At 38.9% G+C, this 6,647-nt stretch overlaps 1 long non-coding RNA gene across 2 annotated transcripts in view; it reads right to left on the bottom strand.

Moving 5' to 3' along the window:
- Positions 1-6,641, bottom strand: part of LOC116216677 — a 203,279-nt gene extending 196,638 nt beyond the window's left edge. For both annotated transcript variants that reach the window (XR_004159934.1, XR_004159935.1), the window contains exon 1: positions 5,343-6,641. This is a non-coding gene — a long non-coding RNA (uncharacterized LOC116216677). The remainder of the gene's footprint in view (positions 1-5,342) is intronic.
- Positions 6,642-6,647: the final 6 nt, after the last annotated feature.

Raw genomic sequence — 6,647 nt, 5'->3', positions numbered from 1 at the left:
AGTCCTCCATTTTGAAATATTCCAAGGGAAAGATTAAAAAAATGTTTATTTTTTTTTTAAATTTAATTTCAACCTTCTGGTGTATTTTCAAGTCATCTTTTTTTTTTTCCCCCCAACAATATAATTTATTCTTGATGATATTTAGCATGCTCAAGAGCAGAAAAATTGTAATATTCACAATCTCTTGTCTATCTGTTTCTGCCTATTATCACATTTTTATATTCTCTTATAGTGCTGGACATTATTCTAATGAAGTTATTTTAAAGACTCTCTTAGCATGCTTTATTCTGTCAAGAGCCACTAAATTTAAGTAGAATCAAACCCAGCTATTCTGTCTTCTGCTTTGTCTTATGGTTTCGTTGTTTATATAACTGAGGTTGACAAAGCTGCAGCACCATATAGAGCTTCATGCTGAGATGCTTGTCTTCTAAGGCACGGAAAAGATATACTTCTATTTTCCAGATTAAGACTAAATTGTGGTTTAAATGAGAGGTATTTTCTTTTGTTAGTTAAGGCAATTAAATCATCTTTATGTGCATAAAGTAACTGTAAATGAAAGAAAAATACAGTTCTAATTATCTGAAAACCCAACCAGCTGAAATGATGAGGTAAGGGTAAATTTTAAATTCTGAACACTTTCAAGGAAAAAAAAAAGTTATATGCCATTGTAGAACTCCCTGCAATAAATGCCCTTTCTTCTCTTTCTTCTCCTTGCCTACAAATCTTTCATTTTCTATTTTAACCCTACTCAGGTAGGTTACTTAGTATCCTTTGCACTATTTCCTTTCTTTACCCTTCTTCACTCCCTTGTAAAATAAGAGGTTCCCCCATTGCTCTTAGCTCTCACAATTTCTTGCAGTGAAACCGAAGCAGCAGTAGTAACCAAGTCCAGTAAACAGTAAAAGATCAGTGACAGTACAGGCAAGAAATGTATTGAATTTCCTGTTTCAATGTGTAGCCTCTCTCAGCTCCTTAAATCATTACAAGTATGAAAAGTTTCACAGAATTAAGGAACAGCGTTTATCAATTGCTTTATTGCTATTGTCTCAGTAATCCCTTGCAGGTATTATCTGGGCCTGCCTATAGTCCTTGCATTCATGCAGCAATCATTAATAATTAAGGTTAACCATAGTTTAACTTATTCAAATTATATTGTGCATCAAAATAAAACCACATAAAAGTATGGTAATACTAACTGTACTGGAACTAACCATCTGACAAGCTCAATTAGCATCACTTTAAACACCAGAGCAGAAAGTCAGCAGTCATTACAGAAATTTCTAGCTTCTGGATAAATTACTAGCTCAATTTAAAAATTGCCTGTAACCTGGTATACTTTCCATACAACGAGACATTTCTTAGATCATAAATAAGATGCTGACATCCTTACTTATCATCTGCCACCCTGCATGTCCACTACTTTGACATGTTCCATAAGATTTGGTGAGAACTGCTGATGGATAGCTAGCAGCTTTTACCTCTTTTTTGGGGCTCTATCTATCTGCTCACAGAAATGGTGTGACACCCATTCCTACAGGTCAAAATCATGCATAAATCACAACACACATTTCTGGCTCTGCATGGCCAATACTCCCATTCCTGGGATCTGGATTATGTATTGAACTGCCAAAAAGCATCAATGGAAATGACATGTAGGCCTGGACAGCAGCCACACACACACACAACAAAAAATAAAAAAATCAGTGTTAAGAAACCATATAACAGGTTCCTGATGTGTAACAAAACAAGGTTTGATAAACTGGTTATGCTTGTATGTATTAATAAATGAACAGTACTTCAAGAACTTTAATAAAAAATACATTTAACTGAAATACGATACAACTTGTTTTCAGTAACATACATATTTTACTAACGGAAAGAATTATAAATGTAATTTAAAAGAAAATTATCAAAATATACAAAACAGGCTAGCTCCATGTTGATTAACTATTCCCAGCTATATAGTGAACATTATATAATCATTTCTAAAGAGGAAGCAGTTCTATATGCAATCATAAAGTCTGACTATCAGACTTAGAATTTTGAGATCCAGAAATCTGTACAATTGTATTGCATTGACACTGAGGAGCCTGTTTAGAGTAACAGTGCTTTGTAAGCAACAAAAAAGTGGTCTTTGTAGAAAATACTATATTTAGAAATCATCTGGGAGGTAGCAATAAGAAATTTTTGAATAAAACATGAACTCTGCCCTCTTGTCCCAGCATTTTTCAAGTACAGTTAGATCAGTTTGGAGCATATAAAAAAAAAGGAAAAGAAAGCAACAAAAAAATATCAAACCACCTATATCAGCACACTATTTTCTCAAGCAAAAGAATCAGAGTGTATAGATGAGAGCTTTATACTGCAGTCTTCCAGATCCTATTTTGTCCTTGAGCTTTTAATGAACCATCATCTGGATGCAAGTCTGTATTTTCAATGTATGGGAACTCTGAGTCACAGCCTGAACCACTGATTGATCACCTGAGGAAAGGACTGAGACAGTTGTGGAAACACTGCTGAAGGCAATTCACATGTGTGACCCCCTCCTAGATCCCATTTAAGGGCTGACTGCCACTGGGCAAGGATCTCTTTTTGGACATCCCTGCTCTTTGGAGTCTTTCCTGTGAACCTAGATCTCTGGATACAGGTGAGCGTTCCTTCCCTGTTTGTTTCTTTTCTGATTTTCACCATGATAATCTTTCCATCTATAACACCCACTGTAACAGTCAAGAAGATGGACTGTCGAAAAAAATAGCATTGAAATGATAAATGAAAGCAGTAGGCCTACAGGGGTGTGGACCAGGAACGTGTAAAAGAAGCAAAACCAGGAAACAGAAGCACTGTAGTAGCAGAATGCAAAAATGGGAATCCCTCTCATTCAGCAACAAAAGCATCTTTGCCCACTTTAACATTTGATGTGTTGTTGCAGATTGAGGAAGTAAACTGTCAAAGATAAAAAAAATAAAAACAACAAAAAACTGCTGTTACTTTCATGATGCCCTGAAGAACAAGCTGCCCCCCAGGCTTCTGCTTGATGGGGGCAAGCAATTGGAAGTGGCATAAGGAAAACAGGGTTTACGGGCTCATTTTCTTTTTGCACAAATGGTGTCTTCCCTCTGAGGTAGAAGATGAATGCTTATTATAAGAGAAGAAGAAAGATGGCTGTCTCTATATCTTTGAATTCATGTATGCTGTCACAGGAAAAAAGCCTGCCTGGCATTTTTGGATTCTTTTAAGTGCATAACAGAAGGCCAAAGGCCTTCCACTCTGATCTTGTGAAACAAAGAAGTTAAAACTGTACTGAGCCCCAAAGTCTTTGAGTAAAGAGTTTGAATTTGAAAGCATTCAAAAAGATTTACACTTCCTTTTCTTACTCATTCTAATAATTTTCACATTTAAAAACTTGAACGTTATTTCCCGTATCGCTTTCCTTCCAGCTTCCATAGATTGGTTTTTCATTCACCTTTCTCTGCTTTAGTCCTACTCTTTTTTTCCTTGCCATGCCTTGCCTATACTGGCTATACTGATATTTTCAAAGTATCAGTCCCAGTACTGGTACTAATAGTATCCTACTATTAGTCTAACAAAGCCAGTAATAATCATCTGATAGTAATCACCTGTGTTCTACTTTCTGGGTAAACACATCAGAATTTATTTTAGGTCAAATATATTGACCTAAATATAAGCATTATCAATGCTCAATATCTACTCTCTATTTTTGAGGCATATCCTGCATTATTTTTTGCTAGGTGCTTGAGCTTAGATTTTTAAAAATTGTAAAAATTAAAACACACGCACTGAATAATTGTGTTAAAGAGCAGAAAGATACATGAATAATTCACTGGTCAAAAAGGGACAGTCACATAAAAGGTAGAGAAAAATGAAGGACAAGATGATTCTTATTCCCAATGGATAGAACAGAATTCTATCTATACAATGTTGGATGCTGAAAGGAGAATGTTTCAGAAAGGGATATAAGTGGAGGGTCAAGTGTACAGCCTGAGAGTATACGAAAATCACAATCCTCCCTTCTTACCATAATTATTCAGAATAATTAGAAGTAACATTACAACAGCTTGTAATTAACTCTATAAGCAATACAATGCACATGTGCAGGAAAAGCAGTCCTTTCTAAAGAACTGCTGGAATCTTGTCCAGCTATCCTACAAACACGTATGGTTCCGTACCTTGGGGACAGCTGGGAAAAGTTCTCATAATTTGATTTTACAGTGACAATCCTCTGCTGACTGCTCTTTCCCTGTAAATAGCTAGATGCATAGACACTGTAGCCATGTGAGGCAAACTCTTTTTTCCCTTAAGTTAATGTCCGGCTTAGTCAGTTGGTACACTTGTAGTGAAATCTAAACACCCGGAGTTTTTTCCAAATTGCCAGTATAGACGAGCTCAGCCTGGCACGCACACCACATCAGGTAACAGGGAAGAGCACAGAATGTTGTGGGAGGTCTTTCCCCCTCCCTGGCATCAGTGCAGTAATTATCCCATTTGGAAGGCTCACAAAATAAACGACATTTCAGCCAATACAGTGGGCGGGTCTGTACTCAGGATCACATCATATGATTTCACTAAATCCTTTTATAAATAGTATTTGAATATGACTAGCTGACAGCACTGGAAGAGTTCTGTCCTCACCTACTCTGATTACAAAGGTGTATTCTGCAGGGCAGATATGCTGATCAAGCAAGATAGAAACCTAGAACTTTTAAAAACCACTACAGTCTTTCCTTTTGAAGAAAACATTACAACCATGTCTGCACAGGGCATAAGGATCTGTGTGCAATGACCTAAGAGACATTGCTAGATTTCCAGAGATAACAAAGACATGGATGGATAATTCTCAGCATTGCTAGTGTGTATTAATTTTCTGATACAAACTACAATACTGTTGCCTTTCCCACTATGGCTGCTGTTAAGCATTTCTCAGTTATTTTGAGATGCAGAAGAGCTATAATACTGCACAGTAGCTGAGTACATGCACAGCTTTCATTTTTTTCCACTCTTTCCCTTGAAAGCCAATGACATTGTGTGACTCATGTTGTGAAAAGCTTAGTTAGGTGATCCTAAAATTAAACACAGCAAGGTCAGGAGAAAGGAGGACAACTCAACACCTCTACTGCCATCAGAGCACATCTGTTTTTGCCACAGTGAAATGCAAGGAAGAAGCACTCTGAAAGCAGCTGATGACACTTATGATACTTTACCACATTCAAAGATCACCTGTACGATGAACTGCAGGAAATTCTAATATGCTGCTTTCAACAGTGGATAAGTGTATATGCTCTAAAAAAGCTTATACACACTACCTGATATGACTCTGGCCTTACCTTTGCATTTGAACTTCTGAGAGTCCTTCAGAGATGGTATTTTGACCTCATATGTTCTTCCTTTTGTGGGTGTGCATACAGACCTCATGCTCTTCCTGTGCTGATTCCTGTATAGGACAGTTGGCTGGATCACAGGATTGTGAGAAGCTTGTAGCATTTGTCCTCAGTAGGCTTTGACATGGGAGTGAAAGTGTACATACTCCAAAACAAATGTCTGGAAACTGTTAGGAAACAGCCCATGGTAACAGTAACTTGCACCAGTTGGGGTACAATGCTGTGCCACAACTGACCTGTTTCTACAGAAATGCTGCTTGCAATGACAGCAGTAAGTATGGTTTACAACAGTAAAAGCAACAGATGTGGTTGAAGATGATTATTATTCCTAACGTGATAAGAAAGTCACCAGGGGGAACTAAGAATCATTTTAATCTACAGTGCTGTTGATTTCATTAGTTTGGTCTTCTGTAGAAGATACAGATGTGAAAAATGCAACAACATTAGTCAGAAAACTTGCTTAATAAATGGATTCAAAAATAGTGACAGCAAGGTGCTGCGTGTGTGTGCAAAGCTCAGCTGGGAAGTAATTTGACCACAGTAAAAATATGTCCTTAAAAATCAGCTCCTCAAAACGAAATAGTACTGCAGCTGTATGTTTGATCAGAAAATCAGTTTGTAAAGAAACAAGTGGTAAATTCTGTCAACCTCAATCACCTCCTCACATTCACTCGGTGTTGCCATCTTCACGGGTGCAGTAGAGCTGCTTTAAGTATCTCTGCTACCTAAAATATTTACAATTCATGTCCCTGCTGACTTAACAGATTTCCAAGTGGAGATTACATTGTTTTTTAAGCTTAAATGTTGCCTGCCATCGGTGCTATTTCTATAGACGTGTGGGACTTGCACTGATCCTGAAACTCAGGAGGAATAGCTAGTCCTGGGCTGAGGCGGCCGGGAGCTCCTCAGCACCAACCGCAGCTGTTAACGTGGCTACGGAGCAGGCTGTCCCTCGTTCCTCCTGCCCTGCACTGAGAACTCTCCCCGTGCTGCCTCCAAACCGGAGGTTCCTCGGGCTCTACCTCCTCCTGCGGCCAGGAAAGGCGTTCCGCAGGAGGCACGAAGGCTGCTTAGACGGTTTTATCCAGCGGAGGCGGGCGGGGAAGGGGATGCTCTTCCCTCCTCAGCCCAGGTATCCACGGGTCCCCGGCACACGTCACGAGAACGCCCCAGTGGCCGCGAAGTCGAGCTCAGTCCTGGCGTGGCCGCGAAGTCGAACTCAGTCCTGGCCGCGGCCGCCGTGTGGTAGAG

The sequence above is a fragment of the Meleagris gallopavo genome, chromosome 5 (genome assembly GCF_000146605.3).
Source record: "Meleagris gallopavo isolate NT-WF06-2002-E0010 breed Aviagen turkey brand Nicholas breeding stock chromosome 5, Turkey_5.1, whole genome shotgun sequence".
Lineage (NCBI taxonomy): Eukaryota > Metazoa > Chordata > Aves > Galliformes > Phasianidae > Meleagris > Meleagris gallopavo.
The sequence above is the reverse complement of the archived record's forward strand: the minus strand, read 5'-3'. Positions and strand labels throughout refer to the sequence as shown.